Raw genomic sequence first — 25,328 nt, forward strand, 5'->3', positions numbered from 1 at the left:
CACAATGTTCTTTTTATTAAATCGTGAACAAATTTTCTCAGAAATCCAAAAAGAAATACAAAATGAAAATTGTTTTCCACAAAATTTTGCACTGTTGAGGAAAATCGGTTCGAAAAATCAGAAAAACTAATTACGAAGTCTGGAAAAATTCCCAAAAACATTTTTGGAAGGAAATTACATAAGCCATATTCTGTGAAATTTTCAAGTGTTTTTTTTCGTCCCTGAGTAATGACCAATTTTGTGGAACTTGTCCAGATGTTGATTGATTTTCGACCGTCTTGATTATTAATTTGCACAAAAATGATCATTACTCAGGAACGAAAAAAAAACACATCTTGAAAATTTCACAGAATACAGCTTATAAAATTTCCTTTCAAAAATATTTTTTTGTGATTTTTTCCGGACTTCGTTAATAGTTTTTTTCGAATTTTCCAAACGATTTTCCTCATCAGTGGTAACTTTTGTAGAAAACAATTTTTATTTTGTTTTTTTGTATGGGTTTCTGAGAAAATTTGCTCACAATTTAATACAAAGAACATTGGGTCTCCAGTTAGCCTAGTGGTAAGGCTTAGGATCGCCAATCCGGAGACGGCGGGTTCGATTCCCGTTCCAGTCGGGAAAATTTTCTCGACTCCCTGGGCATAGTATATCATTGTCCTTGCCTCACAATGTACAAATTAATGCAATGGCAGGCAAAGAAAGCCCTTCAATTAATAACTGTGGAAGTGCTCAAAGAACACTAAGTTGAAGAGAGGCCGGCTAAGTTCCAGTGGGAACGTAGAGGCATTAAGAAGAAGAAGAAGAACATTGTGTCTACGATGCTTCGTTCTTAAGTTATGATTTTTCAAAGAAAACGGTTCATGTAGCACATTAGAACGATTTCCACGACATTGGTCATAACTTAGGAACGTAGAAAAACCACATCTTGAAAATTTTACAGAATATAGCAAATGTAGTTCCCTTGAGTCTACGATGCTTCGTTCTTATGTTATTATTTTTAAAAGTAGGTGGTATCTGTGGAAAATGCTTGTTTTTCACTGGAGTTTTCGAGAAAATTAGGCGACCCTGATTTTTTTCAGTTTAGTTTTTGAGGGGCATAATGGACACCCTAAGCAAATGAGTACGTTAGACATGTATAACAAAGTAAAACTTTACATATTATCATTTGACTTACAACTTTAACTTGTTTCCTATGTCTTTTAATTATTTTCCAGCTGTACCCAAGTAACACAGAAAACATCTTTGAAAATTGAATTCGAATAAGATGTTATAATACAGTACTACAATAGTATCTGTACACATCTTGTGTTGAAATCATGTTTTATCTATGTTTGGCAATAACAAGCTACTGCAAATTATTATCAACTTCAGTACAAGTTAGAGTAACGTAAATTTAACGTTGATTACACAAGATTTTTGTATCATCATCTTCCTTCAATTAAAGATGTTATACAGAAAATCGGCGGCACATAGTTATAACATTTGGACTCAAATATGTTACAACTACGTTATTTTTACGTATTCAATACGTCAAATGTACAAGTTTGTCAGTTCGCTGTCTTTTCTCATTCACATCAATATTAATTTCGAAATATCTTTTGCCTTTAAAATATAAGGCAATTCACTTAAAATACCAACTATTACAGCGCGAAATATTTCATGCGCTTTTCTTGTTGATCCCGATATGAGCTAGCTTAACACATTGGTATATGAATATTATCTAAAAAAGTTGGCGACAAAGTAACTCACTTTAGGCCTGAATGACTGGGAAGAATCAAGTCGCTAATGAACTTCACTTATATGGCAGGCCTCTTACCACCAAATAATCACTTTATGTACTTACCCGACGGCTAAATCTTTGAAGCACAATTTCAACACTATTTTGACCCCAAAAATATTAGAAAACAATTTGGCTCCATGAATTCCACTCTCACTTTGTTATTGTTATACTTACGTTCAAAACAGGTATCTAAAAACAAAAAAATTACACCGTTGTTTGCTATTTGGAAATGGTTGTTCAAAATACGTTACTATGATATTTTATCAATGTATTTCAAACGATTCAAGTGGTATCCGGGAAACATGTTATTGAGATGTTCAACAGAAGTAACTTGAACGTTTTTTAAATGTTTCGAATTCTTCCCTATCAGTCCAGATAAATTACAGTACCTGCTAAAAAGTTTCATACTAACATTTTTATTTATAATCGTTTGCTCATCTACATGTTTTTCTTCCACTAAATATTTATCTGTGATCTGTTGATAAATAAAAAATCCCTTATCCATGACGACTAAAAATTCTACAGCCATAACTATTTCCTAGTTCATAATTGAAAAAAGCTTCCTAAAACTTCCTAACGGTACTGTATTTAGAAGTCACCTTGTTTTATGTCTAAAAATTTGTTGGAAAAATCTACACGAATCAGAGAGACGACAAAAACCTCCCTTCTCATTTCCAATCCGATGGATAGCGAATGAATTTATGAAGAGTGAATATGCTTATTTCACCATAAATTCTGAATGGCACATGAAATTAAGTCATGGTGACCAAACATCTAGATGATAGATTGTAAATAAAATTTAGGGCTGTAACATTTGTTTTAAGCCATCACCAAATAACACATAAAAGTAGACATTTTTATTTGCATAGTGTGCGTTTGATAAATTATATTTTTTCTGCTAGCTACAAGTAAGCCTGTACAACGTTGCTGAGAAGTTATTTAATACTTATTTATATGTTATATTATTGTATTGAAAAACATCTTTAGTAACATCAAAGATGTTTTATAAGCCGCCATTTTTTGCGCTTTTTCGGTGATATAAGTGTACGAAAATATGTTTCTTATATTTAGAACAAAACTTTGACGTTTGTATGAAACATGTAATATATACATTATTGTAACTAGTTGTGTTACTTGGGTAGAATGTCCATATTGCGAAGAAAATAATGAATTGTAAATCGTGTGTTTTTCAGGGCTGGCAGGAAAGGTACGGGGCGAAATGGACACTCATCGGGACATAATGGACACCCCTGCATATTTTATGCTAATTCTTTGGTTACATCGGAGTAATTTGCTTACAGAGATCAATATCACAGATATAATACTCCATCTTAGACGAGTTTACATAACATCAAAGGTAATTAAAATTAAATAAACTTCAGGTTAAAATGATCGACTTGATTTTTTCCAAACTCTATAAAAACGTCAACAGTTTGCAATGTTCTCACATCCATTCGTAATTGTCAGTGTTCATTACGCTCCGAATCGACTACAACAATAAAATTGCTATTTTAAGTAAATTCTGATTAAAAATAAAATACTTCATCCATTGATAAATCTTCATATACTTGTAGATAAGGTAACAATTCACTTGTTTTTATGGTGAACACACTCCAAAACTCGTAATACCTTATTTGATGCTGCTGCGAAATTATAAGAATTTCACCATATGAAAAACATATTTCAATTTCAATTATATTTCGGTTATGTTGGAGCAATATAAATGGTACTTTTGAAAAATAGAACCATGACTTGTTCCTTAACACTTATGCATTAAAAGTTTTACACAAAAGTCAACGGTTTCAGCAAAAACAGGGGTGTCTATTTCGCCCCGGGTGTCCATTATGCCCCTAATTCCCCTATGTGAACCGTACCTGTGAAAAAAAAAATCATTAAATTCTGAGAACCTTCGTACCAATTTGTACGATAATAGAAAAAAATAACTGTATGGTTTCTTTGACAAAGTTGTGCCACCAGATGATAACAATTTGAATAATATGTTATGGATCATATTTAGTAATGTCATAACATCGTAGGGATCCAGATCATTTAAATATTTCCAGTTTTAAGAGAATGCTCTCCTAAATGCTCTCCTCCACAAAACCTAATGAACACCTAGCATTCTAACCGTTTGTCTACATCTACAAATATCCTATCATGGTCGATAAGTCTATGCCCATCATGAACATTGTAGTCACGTGGATATGAGATGTTCTATGCTTCCCAAAACATTCGAAACTTCAGCCAAAATGGTCTGTCAGATCAACCAAGGTGTCGGTAGTATGTTTGACTATTGCATTTATCAAGTAAGTTTCTGCGTGGCTATACACAGTACAACCGATTTCATTCCTAGTAAATTGAATATTTAAAGTTCTCCAAATCGTCCTGGAGATGAGGTCACATGATCTACCACAACAACCAGGTTTTTGGTATATGTCTCCGACTAACGAGACATACCCAATTAGATTCTATCAATCAAGATGGAACATTCATGTTTAATTTTGATGGGTGTAACCCGGTCAACACATGTGATATGATATGATGTTGAATACGATGCAAAAGTGGAGGCAATATACGCACACTTTACACGCGGTTAAATGGAAGCATGTACGCATATGGCCTCCACTTTTGCATCATATTCAACATCATATGAGACTTTGTGATAGCTGGGAAGACATTCTAGGTGCATTTACTATTTACCTTTTAATCAAGGCTCTAGCAGTTTCTTCAGTATCGTCAACGTTGGAAAATAATAATTCCGGCTGAAAACCAAAATACTGTGTAGCTATACCAAATAACATTTTGATGGCCAATTAGTCTTGTAGCGGTTTTCAAAACCGTTATAAAACCCAATTCCTTTTATTTTGGTTATGGTGGTTCTAATAACCTCTTCTAATCTAGTTGGCTAAAAAAGTTACTTTGGTTCTTTGAATATAGAATGATATTTCAGATAAGGTGTGCTCTTCTCATTATCGGATATGATTATATTCGGTAGGTATATAAAATTTCTTCGGCTTTCATGGTAAGCATGATTGAATTAGAAACGTGCGATTCACCTTTGTAAAAATGTGCGTTAATTCTTGTTGTTAATACTTGCTGCTGTGATTCTGGGTAAAAAGTGAATTATGAGATTCCAATGAAGCTCAGGGGTATTCCTAGGATAACGATGACTGACAATTTGGAAGGCATTTCACTGGAGTTTTTGGGAGAACTTCCATGGAGATTGCAGTTAGAAAGAACTACAGTAGTATCAAGGCCTGATACGATTGTAATTCAGTCTACAATAGGAGCAATTCTGCTGGGATCAGGAGACACTAAAAGAGTCTTATGTGGATTCGGCAGGTGGAGTTATGATTTGGTGAAATTAGGGCTTATTTTAGAGGAAAATTTCGTTGAAAATTCGGTTATGGTAGGTGACATTACCAGTGGGGCTGATAAGAAATTGCTGGTTAAATCCAATGAAAAAATGTTAAGATATTCTGCAGGGATTCTTGGAGAAATCCCTGAAGGTTTTTAATTGAAATAATTCCGGAAATCGTATTGAAATCGTTCCGGATAATCTTTCAGAACCTCCTAGGAATTTTGTTTGCGATTACAGGATCACTCAACATTTTGTTATGGGATTTATTCAGGATTCCTTCAGATGTTTCACATGGAATTCTTTCCGAGGTTCCTTCAGGAACCTCTTACGAGTATCTTTCAGAGATTCCTCCTTCCCAGGAATTTATTCCGAGATCCTTCCGGGAATAATTTCAAGTGAAGAAGCTCAAGCATTCCTTCAGAAGTTTTATTTCTGGAATTTCTAGAATGCATAAGAAATTCCATGAAAAAATACCTAAAGAAATTCCATAATGAACTCCTAGAGGTTTTCTTTAGGAACATCTGAGAGAATCGAATTCCCTGGGAATTCACGAAGAATCTGTAGATATTGCACAAGGAGCTCCTGGAGGGATCGAAGAAGGAACTTCTTGAGAAATAGGATACAGTCTATGAAGTACTAGAATTGAAGTAATGAGCTAAATTTTTGTATGGTGGCCTTCTCCATTTCTGCAATGAAATGGTTCAAAAAGCGTGGGTATTATGATTCCTTGCTTAATATGATGCTGTTCGAGCAAAACTTTGGGTAACTGTGTTGTTTATGTTTTAAGAAATGGAGAAAACATTAACACGGTAACCCAAAGTTTTGCTCAAATATAGCATCAAATTAGGCAGGGAATCATAATGCCCATGCTTTCATTGCAGAAATGGAGAATTGACCTTCTCACCATACAAAAATTCAGCTCATTACTTCAATTCTAGTACTTCACCGATTGTGTCCTATTCCAAGTTTTCTCCAGGATTTTCTTCTGTAAGCCCAATCCCTCCCATAAATCATCAACAATCCCTCCAGGCGTTGCTTCTGGGATTTATCCAAGAGCTTTTCTGTAAGATTCATCCTGAAAATCATTCCTAGATTCTTCTAGGTGTTTCTTCGGTAGTTATTCTAGAAGTTCCTCTTGTGATTTCTCAAGCAGTTCCAACAGAGATGCCTCAAAGAGCTGCTCCTGAGATGTCTTCTTTTGAGGATTCTTCTGAGATTCTGAGGATTTATCCAGTAGTTTTTTCACGCGAGTTCTTCTCAGTTACTGGAATTCTTCCTGGCGTTTCTTTTAGATTTCTCCACGAGACCGTTTTTGAATCTCTCAAAGAGTTCCTGCTGTGATACCCTCTTCTGAGAATTACCAAGGAGCTCTTTTTTAGGAGTTTTTTCACCGGTTCCTCCTGGAGTTCCCACTGAGCAACATTTTCGGCTAAGTGTGCGTATCAGGCACGACGAAATCTGTGTTCTGGAAGTGTAAGTCATAATGTGTCTAAATATGATCTCAATTAATCATAAAATACTAGAACTGGAAAGATAATTTCTTAATGATTTATTGAAATTTATCCCTTGTCCAGATATTGTTGAGTAAAATACTTTAAAAATTAGAGTGCTGAGTAATGGCAATTATTCATAATGTATTCCAAAATAAACAAGCTTGTACTGATCCCTAAACACATTCCCATAGTATTCCATTCGGTATACGCTAGCTACCCCCATTAAGTTTTCAGGACGACTCCATCAGCAGTTGTAGATAGCCGGGTTAACGTTTTCTATCTCCCAAAAATCCGTCACATCCGCGCGAAGCCTCATCATCAGTAGTTATAGTGTGTATAGATGGGATTTACATAAATGGATATGAAACACAAAAACCAAAGCCAGAAAATGGTGGTACATATTTCGTAACGAAAAATGACAAGAAAGTTAAGAGACGAGGAAAAGGGGGAGGGAGGAGGTGAAGTGGATGAAATCAGATACAGGATTCGGGATTAGGAACCAGGAATGACAAACAGAGACATCGACCCACTCATCAAACGGGGATCGGTAGTATTCCGATGGTTGCTGGTTGGGGTCGCTCATCAGATCGGGGGAAATGTAGCCGAAAGGATTACTTGATAGCAAAAAGAGGTGAAGGAGCGTTACACCACATGTACAGATTACACATCAAGTTCATGCCGTTAGTAGGGAACATTTGATCGCTTTTTGGGAGAAGCGGGATAGAAGGAGATCTAGTATGGAGCGAAAGGAGATTCTTTTCGCTTGAGGTTTTTTCAGCTGCGGCTGAGTGTGTTTTTCTTTTAACTTGGTCAAGGAATGACGTCACCTTCGGGGAAGTATTGAAACTGAACTGGTCGTTTATGAGTTTCTCTAGGTCCAGTAGATAACTAACAGACAGAGTTGACGTTTCGGGGGGGAAGGAAATGTTTACGCTGAGTTCGATTTGCTAAACTATCTGTTTTCAAGGTTCAAGGGCGAAGTTGAATCGAGTCATTGATGAAACTGCAAATCAATGAGCTCGTCTTCATCGATCAGAGAGATTCCGTTCTCGCTCTACTTTGATACCGAAACTTTACGCGATCTCACAGAGTTATAAATTAATCCGGTTGCACGAATCTGCATATCTTTTTCTCACGTATGATATCGGAAGAAATGTTAGCATGTGCGAAAAATGTAATATCGATTTTAATTATTATATCTACAATGTCACGAATTGGTTCATATATTAAATTGAATTCTCATCAATGCAAACTGCTACTAATCTACGGAGCAAGCTGTAATGACCGAGAAAATCTTGCTTCTGTGTCTTTCGAACAGGTCAACATTGAGCGTTTCTTTCAGATTGGGGACTGATTAGCAAAATTTTCTCTCGATAACTACAAGTTTCTGCAATCAGTCAAACAGTATGCCACTACTGATCTACTACGGTAAGCACAGTTCTACGCATTCCATTCAAGCACTACAGTTTAGGTGCTTCGATCAGCACAACATCCGACTCCGGATGTTGAGGCTAACGTACAGCCCATTCGGCAATCCACTAACTACTAGAAAACCAAGTGCGTTCATGCAGGTGCGTGAGTACTACGATGCAATCTAGGTTGAAACTTCGAATCGTGCTGAAAAGGAAACAGGTGGAACGATTGATTGGACTGCACGAAAGTTGTGAAGCCAATCAATGCGCTGAATCAGAAATTGTTCTTTCAAAAAGCCTACAAAAATGCCTCTTGTAACAGGAGATTTTGTTCGTATCAGGTAGAAAAAGTTGTTCTCAAAAACAAAAATGAATAAAACAAAAATTGTTTAAGAACCAAAGGTTTTCTTTCAAAATGGTATTAAAACTTATTAATCAAATGAATAAATCAAAAGAAATTATCTCCAACTGACGTTTGTTCCTAAATCTATACCTGTTATCAGAGACTAGAGCATACATGTTATTCCTCCTATAAGGACTGGTGTGGTACAAAAACACTTGATTAATTTCTCCCACAGCACAACGACGGAATAATTCAATCACTAATACCTGCCCTTTCTCGGTAAGATAATCTTAACAAAACCACCCGGAGACAGTCGGCGTAAAATTTCCACTCGAAGAATCAATCACGGTCCTGTAAAACTGGTGCAAGTCATTCACGCGCATTGTGTTTAGATCTAGCTCTAGGGCATTCGAAGTTAACTGCACACTACTGTACCTAGCTGGAGTCGTTGCTCAACGTTGCAGAATTAACAAACACGTGTCTCGCAGTGGGTGACAACTTCTAGCGATGTTTCGTAACCTTAGCCACCCCAACTGTAATGCAGCTAAAACTGTGCTCGTGTTGCATATGGATTGTACGTACGTTAACTAACTCTGAATCCGAACATGATGATCCTCTTCGCAGGAGATCCAGGTGTACTATCGCTAGATAAAATGTGCTACTGTGCACTAGAAATTCTGTCGAACTTTTGCTATTCGTGATGTAGCAAACTCGACGCGAATTACGTGAACATCCCTACAGTTCTTTCTACCAACTGTTCGCAACAATTCAACTGATCTGGCATGTAGTTTCCAGGAATATCTTATATATTTCATGTGTTGCGAAATGTTCTATAGGACAAGGTGGATGCTAATTTATTGGACAATGCTCATTGGTAGCTTGATAGAAGTTCGATCGGTTCACCCTAATGGTATGATTGATGGCATATACTGCCCCTATTCGCATAACAGTCCCATGTTTGCTTGGTTTCCTATTCACATGGGACTGTTGTGCCAATGGGGGCAGTATATTCGATGAAAAGTTTACTGGTAAAATTGAATGCTTTCCTGAACAACAAACAATGCACAAACAATTTGAGAGTGACATGAACAAATTGATGACCGGTAAGTGCCTTGAAAATTTTGTTCGATTCGATATTTGGATGTCATGGTCGTGTGTAATACTTTTATGATAATATTTCAACGATGGTTGATAAACAGAGTATTACATGATGATTTAACTCTCGACAATTTGCAGTTTGCAGCAGCTGTGTTCTATGCTCCCGAACTCACTGCACGGAAAAAATATATATGCACCTTGCACCGTTAACATACTTTTTTATCTGGTTTGCTAGGGTACCCGATAAAATTAAGTCCAATACATACAGAGCGCAGGGAAGCATGTATAAGAACGATATGCGGAGGTTTTATGCAACTCTTGACTGCGTCAGTGCCTGCCATGTACAAGTACCGGGGAGGAAATTTGCTGACACACAAAACAATGGTGGCAGCAATGAGTACTTCATTTTTTTTAATGATAACAACGAAGGTGTATACAGGAACAAGAGAAACATAGTGGATGACGGCGCCAAGCACCGGGACCACTAACACTAGATAAGGTTAACAAGGTCCTTAAGAAGCTGAAAACAGCAAGGCTGTTGGGAAGAACGAACTCCCGGTCGAACTGCTTTTAAGTACGAAAGCGACCAGCTGCACCACCAGAGATTGTACGACATTTCCCCGAAACCCAGTTGTCCGAATGCAATTTTTCCGAAAGTTTTTTTCCCCGAATTTACCATTTCCCCAAAATATGTTTCCCCGAAAAGAGTATTGCATATGCACATTTAACATTGACCCCAATGCACAACTAGGGGGACCCGGTCATTAGGCCTAAGCACGCTTAGCCAAAGTGCGTAATGCTGAAGTACGTTAAGCCGAATGGGTTGCTAAGCTGAAGTTCATAAGCTCGAATGGATCATAAGGCCGTCTTTCTATTTTTTTCATAAATGATGTTAAAATTTGTTTTCAAAGTCCTAGAAAATGTTTTGAATCCCTTGAGCTTTTTTACATTCCTTGAAACTAAGGTATTCTGTAGATACTGGGATATTCTTCCATGATTTTAAGATATTCTTTTATCCTTTTCCTTTTTCTCACATAGATGAATTCTTGATGTTGATGTTATACTGTTACGGAAATACTGGTAACACAGCGTAACAAAAATTAACTTTTGGTCTGTCTCAAGAGCAAACTTATGTGTTTCTGACAGATTTTGGGCCGCTGAATCCGAATCCGGGCTCATATTTGCTCTAGCACGTCACAATTTTGTGCTATACCTCAATTATAGGGTAAAATATGCGATTTTGGGCTTTTTTGACTGCAAGCCATTAAGCATGGAAATATTTTTTTTAACCAATCAAAGGATAAATTGGTCAATTACTATCAAAATTAACGACTCATGCAAAATATTTCGTTTCCCAAATCGAATTTGATAGTTTTAAGCGATTTATGTTAGGTACGATATTTCCCATACAAATCACCCTTCAAAAGTTGCATGCAAGTTTACATACTAACATAAAATGCTTAAATCTATCCAATTTAATTTGGTAAAACGAAATATTTCGCATGAGTCAATAATTTAGATGTTAATTGACCAATTTATCCTTTGATTGCTTAAAAAATATATTTCCATGCTTAATGGCTTGCAGTCAAAAAAGCCCAAAATCGCATATTTTGCCCTATAAATTGACGTATAGCTCAAAATTGCGACGTTCTGGAGAAAATCTGAGCCCGGATTCGGCTTCAGCGGCTCAAAATCTGTCAGAGACACATAAGTTTGCTCTTGAGACAAAAAAAATGTGGCACTGTGTAATCGATCAATCTGCCAACATTCATATTTAAATTTCCCTTCTTTTTATAACACGCAGTTGTCTCGAGTTGTGCTATTGCAAATGTTATTGACGGTAATAATTTTATTTAGCCACTGACTGTCCCATGCCAGATTTACCTTCTTTGAGAAGTCGGTTATTCTTATAGACCAGTGATTCCCAAAGTGGTTCCCAGTGACTCCCTTGGGGGCGAAAATCAGGCCCAGGGGGGCAAAAATTTTAAAAATCAAAATTGAGGGGCGAAAATACTAGAAAGGGGGGCGATTTTTTCAATGATTGGGAACCATTAATAGCAACATAAAAATTCCCTGACGTTCAAGCTTAAAGTTCAAGATTTCTCTAGGATTATCGATAAAATACTTTCACTATTAAACTTAAACATCGACTCAATTTTACAGAGTTATTAGTATTTATGTGAACTCATTGGTAAAATTGTTAGAAAAAAGACTGCTACACGTGTTTCTGAAGGGTTTCTGTTATTCTGGAAATCTAAAAAAAAATATTTTTAAACTCCTATAACGAACATTCGTGAATCATGATTAGTTTTGCCAAAATTATGAAAAGAACAGATTTTTTTTGCAAATTGATGAACAAAATTGGTTTCTAACTCGTAAGCATAAGATTCAGACGAGTTTCAGAACACTTTTCTGATGAAATTTGTAATACAGTTTTTATGTGAAGTTGCACACAGTGTTTGGAAAAAATTCAGAGAAGCTTCTCGGAGGAATTCCAAACTTTACTGGAAGTTAATTTGAAAACATTCAAAAAATTCTGCGCAAAATTCTGTCAAATCTAATCATGAATGCTGCATATTAACTTATTTGACAATTTATTTGAAACACAGGAAGCATTCAAATTTGAAAAAAAAGGCTCGTTGATTTGGATCTGGATTTGGATTTAGAGAAAAGAAACTACATTTGAAAATACACCGTACTTTTTTCATATATTTTTGTAATTGTTTTCAAATTCTCCACCAGTCTTATTGGACTGACCAAACATTGACTCTCGGTTGTTGGAAAACTCCCTTTAAGAACAATGGTTGAACATCTGGTTGGGAATATCGAGTGCTCATAGGTGTTTACATTCCGTTCTATTTTGATAAATGAATGCTTAATCAACAACGGTTTGAGTAGTAGGCATAAGCACGATATAATTATTTATGTAAGCATGGTTAAAATTCAGTATATTTTTTCCAAACGCGGAAAATCAGCGCATTCACCAAACAATTAAATGAAAATAAGAGTGGCACAGATTGGGATACATTAAATGACACTACTAGCTTTGCCACAGTAGCGCTTTTAAAGGCTTTAGCTAAGCATAGTTTCCACCTTCTACTATAGAAAAATAAAATCTCACATAGGGGGGCAAAAACATTTTTTTGAAGCTCTAAGGGGGCAATAGCTTCTAAAAGTTTGGGAAAAATTGTTATAGACGGTCAAACTGGGTTTTTCATTCATTTTTAAATATATTTATTAACGAGATTTTTAGCCATAGGCTAGTTCATCTCGGGATCCACGAAGGAAGAACTCACATAATGTGAGTTTGTCGGGAGTGAGATTCGACCCCAGGTCCTCGGCGTGATATGCAAGTGTTTTAAACATCACACCAGCCCGCTCCTTTTTTATTCGTCTTTTCATAATAAATAGCTTTATATAGGTTCTATAGGCATATAATACATTCAAACCATTCAAGTACATTGTCCGTTCATGGCTTTTAACTTAATCGAACTGATGACCTATCCGGCGTAATGCACTTTCGGTGTAATGAACTTCGGCCTGACATAGTTTTATGCTTAATGACCCAGCACCGCTTTTTGGTATGGTGGATAAACTTTCTTATAATGGATTTTCCCTTCTTTCAAACGGATGCTATTCTTTCAAGTTGAACTGTTCAAGTAATTTGACTGCTGCTTTATACAGCATTGATTTTTTTGATTTTATGTTCAACTGTTCTAATACCTATAGGCGTTAAATGTAGTAAAAATCTTCAACAGAGATTCTCCCTTTTTTCATCATATGCTGATCCTATAAAATATTGCCGGTAGTCTAACTACTAATATTTTCTGCACCTAATATACAACTTTTATTCTTATAAGAATTTTAGAAGCTTTCTACCACATTCACGATTACTCGTTTTAAAGGTATTATGCGTTTGAAGGGCGTTTTCATCGATTGAATATTAAAAAATAACACGAAAGCACATCCAATGAATAAAAAAAGGAAAATTATAATGAGGTATAACAGAAAAGAAAATTCTTGATAAGAGGGAATAAAGGGAATATTATAAATGTTTCGGGGAAATGGTCCAATCGTGAAAATGGTTCGTTCGGAGAAACTAGATTCGGGAAACTGGTTTTCGGGGAAAATGTCGTACAATCCCATCAGATTCTAATAAATATATGGGGGATGAAGAATTGCTCACCAGCTAGTTAGATGGGCCCATATGTCCAATCTACCAGACTAGTGTGTTCCAAATATGGAGTGAGCCAATGGGGCACGTTCGGTGTGGTACTAGATTTGTAGTAATGAGCTGAATTTTTGTATGGTGAGAAGGTCAATTCTATACGTTTCTGCAATGGAATGGTGCAAAAAGCGTGGATATTATGATTCCTTGCCTAATTTGATGCTGTTTGAGCTAAACGTTGGATAACAATGTTGTTTATGTTGCAAGAAATGGAAAAAACAACAACACTGTTGCCCAAAATTTGCTCAAACAGCATCAAATTAGGCAAGGAATCATAATACCCACGCTTTTTGTACCATTCTATTGCGGAAACGGAGAATTGACCTTCTCACCATACTAAAATTCAGCTCATTACTGCAAATCTAGTACTTCACTGATCTGTCCTATTACCCTTTTAAATTAGGCGTACTAACTGTCGCGTGTCCTATTCAAAAGACTGGGACCTCTTGACTTGACCTATTTTGAACTAAACTTGCTAATTTGTAACTTTAATGCAGGGCACTGGCGTGATGGACCGTTTTTCCAGTGCTACTCGTTGGATTCCAAGATGAGTTTGAACAACAATAATCAAAAACCATTAGCCCCTCGCGAAATGGAGGAGTGGGTTAGCAACGTTTCCTCTAAGGAAAGCAAAGAGGAAGTCATGGATGGAGCACGATTTATAAATAAAAACAAGGATTGGCTTCCTGCCAGGGAGGTGGCTACGCAGCAGCTTGACTCTTTTCATGTGTCGTCGAAGTCGAACAGCAGCAAGGGCCTTAACTACGTCTTGCTGAGACTTCGTAAGTCATTGATGGTGGCCAAGCAAGATCATGATAAGTTCATGGTAACTGCGGCCACAGTGGGACCATTCTGAAAAAAGACGATCAAAACCTCTAAGAGCCATTAGATGACATTTTAGCATATAGGTGTCTTTGGAAGATATGTTCAGAAAAATCTTGTCTATTTTTGTGCATATTCACTGTATGGTAAAACTGTAAGGTGAACCCGAGCAAAAAATTATTTTTTCAAAAAAAATTTTTAGAGGGTAGATGTCTTCAGCAAAGTTGTAGAACAAGTAATTTCACGTAACTTTGCTGAAGACACCATATAGCTTGGACTTCATTTTTGGGGAGAAAATATGAAAGTTTTGAAACACAAGCTCAAAATCAGTTTTTTGAACTTTTCCATGATTATATCGTAAAATTTTAACGTGATATGTTCTACAAGTTTGTAGGTACTTCTAAAATACACTATCTAGCCGAAGACACCGACTCTGTAAAATTGAAAACTGCTCCAGTAAATCAATATTTTTGAAAACTTTACACTATTTTCACTATTGAATATTTTTTGAATGGGCACTTTTTGGCAGCCGTGCTGTCAAAATTTCAATACTTCATTATGTCCAGAATAGACCAAAAGTGACTTAACAATCGGGTCTGATAAGGCACTTTGATTTCTGTCATTCTGTCGGAGTCATTTTTCAAAGAAAATATTCGTAAATTTCATACAAATCATTCAACACAAACTGAAAACTCACGAAAACTTTTCGACATCATTACTAGTTAATCCAAATAGTATTCTTGTTGAAATAGTCTACATTTCTTACACTGTGGTTGACTTTACATTCAATACACGACAAAAAATATCGCTTATTAAATTTTTAGATGAATTTTTAACACCAATTAAAAACCGTGTTTTTCATCATTTTTTTTATTGCAATTCTCTTTGTTTATGTTAAAATACGTACATTAATCATTCAACTAAAATAATGATAACATTTTTTTCCTTTGCTATGTTAACATTACAATTTTGGTTAAAAAATAAAAAGGTGAAAACATAATGAACGCCTCTAAAAGTTGTGTGTTAAAAATTAAAAATAAAATAAAACGATTGAAACATTGTTAATTTAGATTGAAATAGCCTGTATCTGTTAGAGATATTCTAGGTTGTAAATCTTTCGTCATGATGAAAATTCTTTATATTCTATTGAAATTGTTTATGTTGTTTGATACTGTTTAAAATTATTTTCCAGTTTTCAAGAACTGCGTCCGTTAGGTCGATTCCTGTCCTTGATGTTCAAAATTTCTTCGTCGTAGACATGTTACCTTGGTTCATCCCTTGACAAATCCGCATCAAGATCACGGCTCGATTATGGATACTTTTCCAGAGGAGCCATTAGTTTTAAGTTTATATTATATCGATTTTTTGAAAAGATAAAGAGATTTTGTGCCTTTTTGAGAAAGATTTCGTAGTTGAGGAAATCACTAAAAGGGGCTTTTCCCTCTTTAAAAATTTTTAGTTAAAAATTAATAACACTAACAATTCAAAAAGCCTGCACAAGTTAAATATGTTTTTCTTATTTAGAATTACTACTCGGATGATTCTAAAATAATATCGAAAGTTGTATGAGATTCGCGAATATTTTTTTTTTAAATGGCTGTTAAAATAGCATCAGAAATCAAAGTGCCTTATCAGACCCGATTGTTAAGTCACTTTTGGTCTATTCTGGACATAATGAAGTATTGAAATTTTGACAGCACGGCTGCCAAAAAGTGCCTATTCAAAAAATATTCAATAGTGAAAATAGTGAAAAATTTTCAAAAAACATGGTTTACTGGAGCAATTATCAATTTTACAGAGTTGGTGTCTTCGGCAAGATTGTGTATTTTAGTGGTATTTACAAACTTGTAGAACATATCACGTTAAAATTTTACGATATAATCATGGAAAAGTTCAAAAAACTGATTTTGAGCTTGTGTTTCAAAACTTTCATATTTTCTCCCCAAAAATGAAGTCCAAGCTATATGGCGTCTTCAGCAAAGTTACGTGAAATTACTTGTTCTACAACTTTGCTGAAGACATCTACCCTCTAAAAAATTTTTTTGAAAAAATAATTTTTTGCTCGGGTTCACCTTACAGTTTAACCATACAGTGAATATGCACAAAAATAGAGAAGATTTTTCTGAACATATCTTCCAAAGACACCTGTATGCTAAAATGTCATCTAATGGCTCTTTGAGGTTTTGATCGTCTTTTTTCAGAATGGTCCCACTGTGCGGCGGCAGCAGAGTCCGTGAAGCTGACAGTGGATAGCCCGAAGGGTATGCTAGACGCGATTGCTTACGACAAGAAACCATGGAAACGTACGAGGCAGGCGCCAGGTGAAAAACTAGCAGGCGGCATACGCAATACCTTCTTGGTGGTTCCGGAGAGACGTAGGGTTTGGCGACCATAGGAATGTGTTTAGTGGGTACGAGGAGATAGTAGTCCTGGCTTTTACTATTGTAGTAGAAGACGGCCTCAGACCCACACTACCCTATCCTTGATGTTAGGGTGTCTGTTTGCAGATTATCCCCCTATGGTTTAGAAGAAAAAAAAGGCGGCATACGCAAGACAGGGAGGTTGTTGAAGGGCAGTCATGCGAAAAAGTTTGACCCCAGTCAGGCGTACCGGAAAGCAAGGAAGGGTGGGCCGGAAAAGGCTGGCCCATCCCGTATCAATGGGAGAAGAGGGTTGGTAGATCCTCAGCCACCATAGGTTAGGGTGGAACATGGAAGAGGACGCCCCCTTTACCCTTTAGCACAAGAGGAAGATAAAGAGATGAACAAGAGTTTAGGGACGCTAAGCCAAGGAGAGACAGGAGGGCATATGTCAAGCGAAGGGAATGTCCTCGTCAGCAAACGGACGAGTCTAAGTACTCTGAAGTTTTGAAGGCGATGAGGGACAATGCCAAGCTCACGTAACTTGGAACCGATACACGCTGTATTACACATACTCGTACTCGAAATGATCCTTGAACTCGAGTGGAACGAAACCTGCAAACCTGTTTGGCGGAAAAGGTCCTTAATGAGAGTGTTGAAGTGAGGGCTCTTACCCCGGAAGTGTCAAGATCCTGGACGAAATCACGAACTTGTAAAGTCGTAATGGCAGTGCGAGCTGTGGCCGTTTACCAATGGAATGATCCAGCAGGGACACAATTGGCTTTACTACTTTAGTTCAACTAGGTATGTTCGCTAGGCATTGGGCATACACGTGTCAGCGAAGGTTAATTTCATGTATCTTGAACCGGTACCCTAGTCGTGGAACTGTAAAGGCTCTGACAAGAGCAAGCTTTGTAGGTGAAGTGTATTCCGGGAAATTCGCAAGCTTCCGACGGGAGGTCTAAGGTGTCCGGCCTTCAAAAGCACCTCAGCTGACAAGTAACAGTGCAAGTAACCAAGGATGCTTTCGATCACCTGGCAATCGTTTGACTCATTTGTCCATAACTCAGTTCAGAAACCAAGTATTGAAAAGTGGTGTTCAATAAAGTTGTGGTTTAGTGTTTTTCCTACAATTATCAGCAAGGACGCCATATTATAACTCTAATATTTATCGTGTAAAAGCGTTAGTACCATCTGCGTATACCGTCAAGGCGCCATTCACCGTGGGTGCTCCATTCACCGTGTGCCTTCGAATATTTTTTCATTATTTCCATATTACGATTGCATGATATGACAATTTCCCTTCAATTTCACCAATACAACACTAATGTATTGTTACCATGTCATAACGCTCATTAGAAACATTTAAAAGTATCATTTTGACACTAAAGTGTGTTTACATGAAGCGGGTTTCTGCTCGTTCATTGCATTCATAGTGAAAAAACGAAAACTGCGCTAAGGTGATTTAAGCGATAAACTAAATGTATGTAGTAACGTTTTTATTCCACCAAAAAGCAATTAAATTCACATATCAGGTATGTATTTTACATTACCGAAGTAAGTTTAACAAGAAAGTACGATTACTCGTACTTTTTAATTGAAACAAAAAGGCACGGTAAATAAGTACCCTAAAAATCAATGGTCTCCATTCACCGTGCCACATATCTCGCGCTTAGTATCATACGGGCGTATCTACAATGATCGATTTCTCTTCATCGATTTTCTCTTTGATTAATAACTTGGGCGGCAAATCATTTTTGGTTGTTTTTGTTGTTTTAGATGCTTGTCCTAGTCGTCCTTTACCGAAACGCATCGAGAGATCATCCAAATATTGGTCGTATTCCACGGAATAATCCGAAGAGAAAATCGATGAAGAGAAATCGATCATTGCAGATACGCCCGTATGATACTAAACGCGAGATATTGTCCCATATATCTAGAAAAAATCGAAAATTTGAACATTCGTTTTTCTAATAAAATCTAGCAAGTTATTACTTGAAATGAATTTAAACGAAGAAAATTCCCTTGGCTGGGTTGTTTTAATCATTTTTAAACAAAGTAGAATAAAATTTCTCATACACGGTGAATGGGTCCCTACTAACACGGTGAATGGTGCCCTATCACGGAATTAGGCGACTCTACTATCATTTACTAATTGTACTATATCACCAAATTTTGTGAAAAATTTTCTACTTCTGTGGATATTGCTTTAATTTTAACCTATAATGAAGGCAATTAAAAGCAGCACCAACAATGTTTATAAGACTGGTGTCATCTACAACTTTGCCGAACACCACATTTCAATATTAGGTTTCTGAACTGAGTTTATGGACAAATGAGTCAAACGATTGCCAGGTGATCGAAAACATCCCTGCAAGTAACTTAACTAAAACTGAACCACTGTGAAGCAACCACGTAACTGCCGTGTCAGAATAGGAGACGAATATCGTGAGTGCCCATACATCCACAGCTGTAAAGGCGTGAGTATCCAATGTGATCATGCTGGGGATGGCAAGTTCGAGTCCCAGTCGAGACAGGAACTTTTCGTGAAGGAAATCCTCTTGACTTCCTTGGGTATAATGCACATGAAAATGGTCATTGCATTGGCAGATGAAGCTCTGAGTAACAAACTATGAAAGTGCTCTTTAGAACTAAGCTGAGAAGCCGGCTTTATCCTTCGTTACACCAAGAATGATGAGATATCGTCGTCATACCGGACCCAAAATCGAGTATCCGCCAGTACGGGAACTGGGTCGCGGATGGGTCCACAATGGCAGCGATATGGGTAACGGGTCCAGACCATGTTCAGAAGTTTATGTCTACATCTTACAAGAGCTTCGTGGTCGCCAAAGTCACTAAGGGGTTTCTGCTGTAGCTACCATGTACCTCCACGTTGGTCAACCAAGTTGTTCACGTAGATGCTGGATTGTATGACGGCTAAATTAACAAAGTGATGGACAGCGGTGATAGCGGGTGACTTCAATACCTGCAGGCGTTTCACGAACCAGCGGGCCAGATACTGCTAGAGGCACTGCGACCATGCTAGATGTCGATCTGTCTAATATTGGTACTGAAAGTAACTTTGGCCGGAATGGAGCGGAGTCGACCATCGACGTTACTTTTTTGAAGTCCTGGCCTAACAAGTTGTTGGAACTGATGACTACACTCATTCATATCCGAAGGAGGAGGAGGAGGAGGAGGAGGAGGAGGAGGAGGAGGAGGAGGAGGAGGAGGAGGAGGAGGAGGAGGAGGAGGAGGAAGGGGGAGGGGATTTGAGAATGCCAAAATTGAGTTTACGGCGTTATGGACATGGGGTGATGCCTACAGGATCGTGATGGCTCCTACAGAACAGTCTCCAGAGATATTGAAGTGGATTATCGAATGGCTCTTTCCATGTCATGATCATAGTCCATGGCCTCTTTCGTAGGATCGCTGAGGACCACTGGCGATCAATTCCCCAAGACTGCAGTGCCGAAACTAGTAGCTCTATAGATCGCAACAGTCGAACTCTCTTTATCCGGATCAGAGGAAGGTCATCGATGAGGAAAAAGAGTTCGATCGTAGGCGCTATCTTGTCGGTTACAAAGCACGCCGAGATAGCGTTCCGGCGTAAAAGTAGTGGCATTCGCTAGTGTGCAGTAGTGACTCTGGCTGTAAGTAACGCGTTCAATAGCGCCAGTTGGGCGCCTATTACCAATGCGCTCCTCCGTCTAGGGATACTCAGGTACTTGTACAAGATTCCCGGGAGTTACTACCAGAATCGAGTACTAGTTTACGACACAGAGGTGTCACTGTTTCATACGATGTGCTCTGTGTCATCCCGGCATAATCTATTGGCATATTTATTGCGGGTGGCCCACACTTATATGAAAAACAAAAATTTCGAAAAATGCCAAGTCTTACCTCCTAAATCATTTGTTTTGGACTCCCAGAAGCTACGTTCAAAATTTGAGCAAAATCGGTTGAGCCTAAGGGGGCGCTCAAAACGCTTGAAGTTTGTATGAGAACATTGAGATTTCATTATTGATATTATTCCTTTACATGTATTGGAAAAACAACAATAAAGTTTATCCTCACTTTATCTAGAGTATAACTTTTTTCACAGACGTTGGATCACTTTGCGGTCTTCGACAAAGTTCTTTGGCATATAGTCACCTACAATAATACCAAAGGGTTTGTGTATTGAACGCTTACAGCGCCACCTAGCGGCAAAATTCGAAAAATTAAAATTTCTGCATACATTTGGCCAAGTTTTCCCATACAAACTTCAAGCGTTTTGAGCGCCCCCTAAGGCTCAACCGATTTTGCTCAAATTTTGAACGTAGCTTCTGGGAGTCCAAAACAACTGATTTAGGTGGTAAGACTTGGCATTTTTCGAACTTTTTCTTCTTCATATAAGTGTGGTCACCCTTATATACAAAGTTTCGGAATAAGCGGCATAAGGGGCATACGTAAGTTGACCTCTACGGTCATATGGCAGCGCGCGTGGGACAGTTTCTCGAAAGGAACGTTTCAGATTGATTCCTAGGGTAGATAGGTGGATCAAGAGACGCAATGAGGAAGTCATAGTCCACCTGACATAGATTCTTTGAGTGCTTTAGCCAGTATCTACGACATTTCGGTCATGTGGGTTCTCCCGAGTACCCGGTGTGTGCAGATTCAAAGGAAGCGGGTAACACGTTTTATTTGTCTGTCCGCGTTTTCGAATAATTCATAACCACATGCTTGCCACATGTGATGGAAATACGAATCGTCTCGAAGCTACAGAATAGGAGGCTCGTGGATTTTAAAGCACTTATCAAGAGGTGCTATAGCTTGATAAACACTTTTGAGGGCGTTTTTAATACTATCAAACAATAAAGTCGAAATTGTATTTATATTCCATGTCGTCGAAAATATTGAACGCGTGTGCTTGTAGTTCATCGATTGGTTTTCGGCGAGAAAACTACAAGCACATCAAATCGCGGCGATTAAAACAATAATAACAAATATTGAACGCAGTGACTTGATTTCTCCAACAGCGAGGAAAAAAGCCTTATACTTTCTGTATGGTATGGGATAAACATTTATGAAAAAACGTTGGCCTTTATTTTCTCGAAATTTGATTTTTTGCCCCTTATTTACATTCCATGAATGGGAAAAATCATTATGGCAGCGTTGAGATTTATTTCAATATGCGAGATCTTGGAATTTCGTCCTCACATTTACTTTCAGTCCAAAACACTAAAATTCCGACGGCTTGGTGGTAAAGTAGTTACACCTTCTGATTCGTATGCAGAAGATCCTTGGTTCAATCCCAGGCCCGTCCCTTCCCCCTACTACGTTTATTTCTATCTACTTTATCTCTTGTTCTTCTCTACTATACATAATGTATAATCATAAGTTAGTCATCGCTAGAAAAGAAACGAGTTGAAAACAAACGTTTTCCTTCCTTTCACCTTTCAAAGGGCAGTGTCAATCTATCATATAACGTCAAAGTTATACAACTAAGCGAACTGTGCCGCTATCCCCTATCCATGGGTCGCGCATCATCGACCAAAAATTAATCCCAGATAGTAACATTTTGATGGTTCAAAGTCTTGAAGAGATTCGATGAACCGTCATAAAACCTTATATCAGTCATTTTGGTTTTATGGTGGTTTTAAGAACCTTTTCTAGTCTTTTTTACTCCAAAGTGTTACTTTGCTATATTTTCACAGTAGGGTCTGGGACCATTTGGGCAGGTGCACCTATTTTGGGCACTTGCTGCTATAACTCAGTCAATTTCGAACCGATTGACTTGAATTTGTGTACATGGCTAGATACTGTGCGTATCTGATCGTGTCTCATATATTAAGTCAATCGGTTCAAAATTGACTGAGTTATAGCAGCAAGTGCCCAAAATAGGTGCTCCTGCCCAAATGGTCCCAGACCCTACGTCAAATTCTTTGGTTACACTTTTTGTTAATTTACTTGACATACGTTAGGGTAATACCACACTACATTTGCAGATCTAAGTTGACTCAACTCTACAGTTAATGAACTTTACATTTCACCGTACCACGTATATTTTGAAAGTAATATGATTCTGCTGGGTTTGTCATCAATCAACTTTCAAGCCACCGTACCTGTCATCAAATGCATCGAACAACGACTAAAACTGATGTAGAATTAGATACAAGTCTAGTAACAAAGGATTAGGAAAGTTCATACATTTCAACGTGATTATATATGATTTACATAGTTGTATTTATTTTCAATTTGAGATAACATCGATGAAAAGTTGTAAAATCAAGTTTATTGAAATCAAACAGAACAACTCAAGTAGAAGAATATTCACTACAGATTGGAAACCCATAAGATAACTATCTGATTCAAGGATTATAGTGGTTAGGAAGTCTGATTACAACAAAAATACACTACAACAAATACACGCTTATATAAACTGCTGTTTGAACAGCAGTTTCAAGATCGAGGACTATTCCTGAATCGATGAACAGATTATGATTTGAGATAAATCAAACACAGAATGCAGACAGTTTGGATAGCTTCAGAAACGTAAAATCAATAATGATGCTCAGTTGCAGGTCTCTAGAAAGACTGACTTTACAGAAGGTAACAATTCAAAAAAAAAAGATCGAATGAAGAGACATCTGAGGCCGGACAGGATGGCCCACAACAGCAGGGGTCCAAATGTAATCATCAATATATGTATACTGAAGGACTATTACGTCGCGCATATTGCTTGCGAGGTTTGAGTTACAAGAAGAAAGTATTTGTGATGATCACACGCACACGCACACACATTTAGCATAGAGTACAGAAAGAAACGAGAGTACACATCGGAAACACTGACACGTGGCATCCAGATTGGTGTTGCATTACGCACGTTTGCATACGACACTTAGGTTTTAGAGATGTTTCCAAGATATACCATACTTAGTTTCACAGAATAGTAAATTCAATTCAATATATGCACATCTGTTGTAGTGAGAAGAGACAAAATGGTAAACACAGGCACGCGCGCACGCACACACGCACGGAGACGATTTCGGAGCTGCGGTTGATCTGTTTGCGGTCGAAATCTTTTGTTATCATTATGTATGAGTATCCGTGGAACAAGTAACGTTGAACATCCGAAGGTACGACGATTCAGGAAGAAATAGAATCAATTTTGAGCGAGGGTGTTCATCCGAAATTGCTGAACATGTCACTGCACTAGTGACATGCGGCAACACAAAATTGGAAGCAATTTCCTTTGAACACCCCTCTATTGATTTGATTTCACACCTGTGACATGTAGAAAACATACGTTGAGAGTTATGCTAACAATCACCGACGATCTATTTGGGAAGTTGAACACCAGAGTAATGTTTTGGTCCTGAAGAATTGGATGTTCCATAACATTGTTGTGTGGAAAACTAAATTTCGTGTTCGTGGTTGGAAATTTTCTATGAGTGATCAACAAATGCTACACTTTATCGCTTTTGGTTCCATCTGGTGAATGCTTGTACCAACGCAAAACTTCCAACAGATGGCGACATTGTTTTGTTTTAGGGATTGGATTTGAAAGTGTTGCATGTATTGATAAATAACCGATTCATAAAATAGTGTTCAACGAAAGATCGTAGGAAAATTTACGTTTTAGTTTTGAGTAATCGAGTAAGTACACAAGTGTGGTCAACAAATATAACGAAACTCAAATCCAATGTGTAACATTAACCCTGTTAAACTAAAGATTACTCTAGAGATAGTCTGTTACTCTGTTACAGTAAAAAGAAAAAAAAAATCACAATGTTATGGAATTCCACTTCTAGCTATTGGTCATCGGGTAACTTTCACAGATTAGACATTTTAATTGCTAAGCGTTTTTTTAAGGTTAGAAAAAGCTCGGCACATGTAGTAAAACAAAATCAAGCAACAGTAAGCAAGTCCGATTCTGCCGTGGTGGCCGTTAATCAGTTTCCTACACTCTAAACAGGTCGTGAGTTCCTAACGCAGGGTTCGCTAAAGTATCGGCTACTATTTCTAAATAAACGTTGACCCTAATATTTTCTTACGTTTTTTTTTTTCTTTTCTTAAGAGGATCTGGAAAGGATAGGGGTGGTATACTGTACATGGTCGTAAACTTCCAGTACATTGAACACTAACACAAATAGCAAAACACTGAAAAAGTGGGGAATGTGGATTCCGAAATGAATAAATAAAAAGCTTCCTTCCTAGTAGAGGGTTTTCCGGGAAAGTCCGAGCAATGTCATCGTCCGTAACAGAAAAGTCGTTTCAGTTTTTTTTTGTTGTTTTTGGTACACACTGAGTCTAAATGGGAATTTGTTTAGCTGACAGTAAACGTAGAACGTAAAATGTAAAATGTAGCAGAAAATTGGCTCGGCGAGCTCAATGGATTGTGAGACAGACAGAAGGAACGGAAACCTAAGATGGGGTGTTTGGAAAA

The 25,328-nt window shown here is 37.5% G+C and overlaps 1 protein-coding gene across 40 annotated transcripts in view; it reads right to left on the reverse strand.

Moving 5' to 3' along the window:
* LOC109398458 (calcium-activated potassium channel slowpoke) overlaps nt 1–25,328 on the reverse strand; it is a gene marked incomplete at its 3' end in the record, with an annotated part of 197,830 nt that overhangs the window by 80,991 nt on the left and 91,511 nt on the right.

The sequence above is a fragment of the Aedes albopictus genome, chromosome 1 (genome assembly GCF_035046485.1).
Source record: "Aedes albopictus strain Foshan chromosome 1, AalbF5, whole genome shotgun sequence".
Taxonomy (NCBI): domain Eukaryota; kingdom Metazoa; phylum Arthropoda; class Insecta; order Diptera; family Culicidae; genus Aedes; species Aedes albopictus.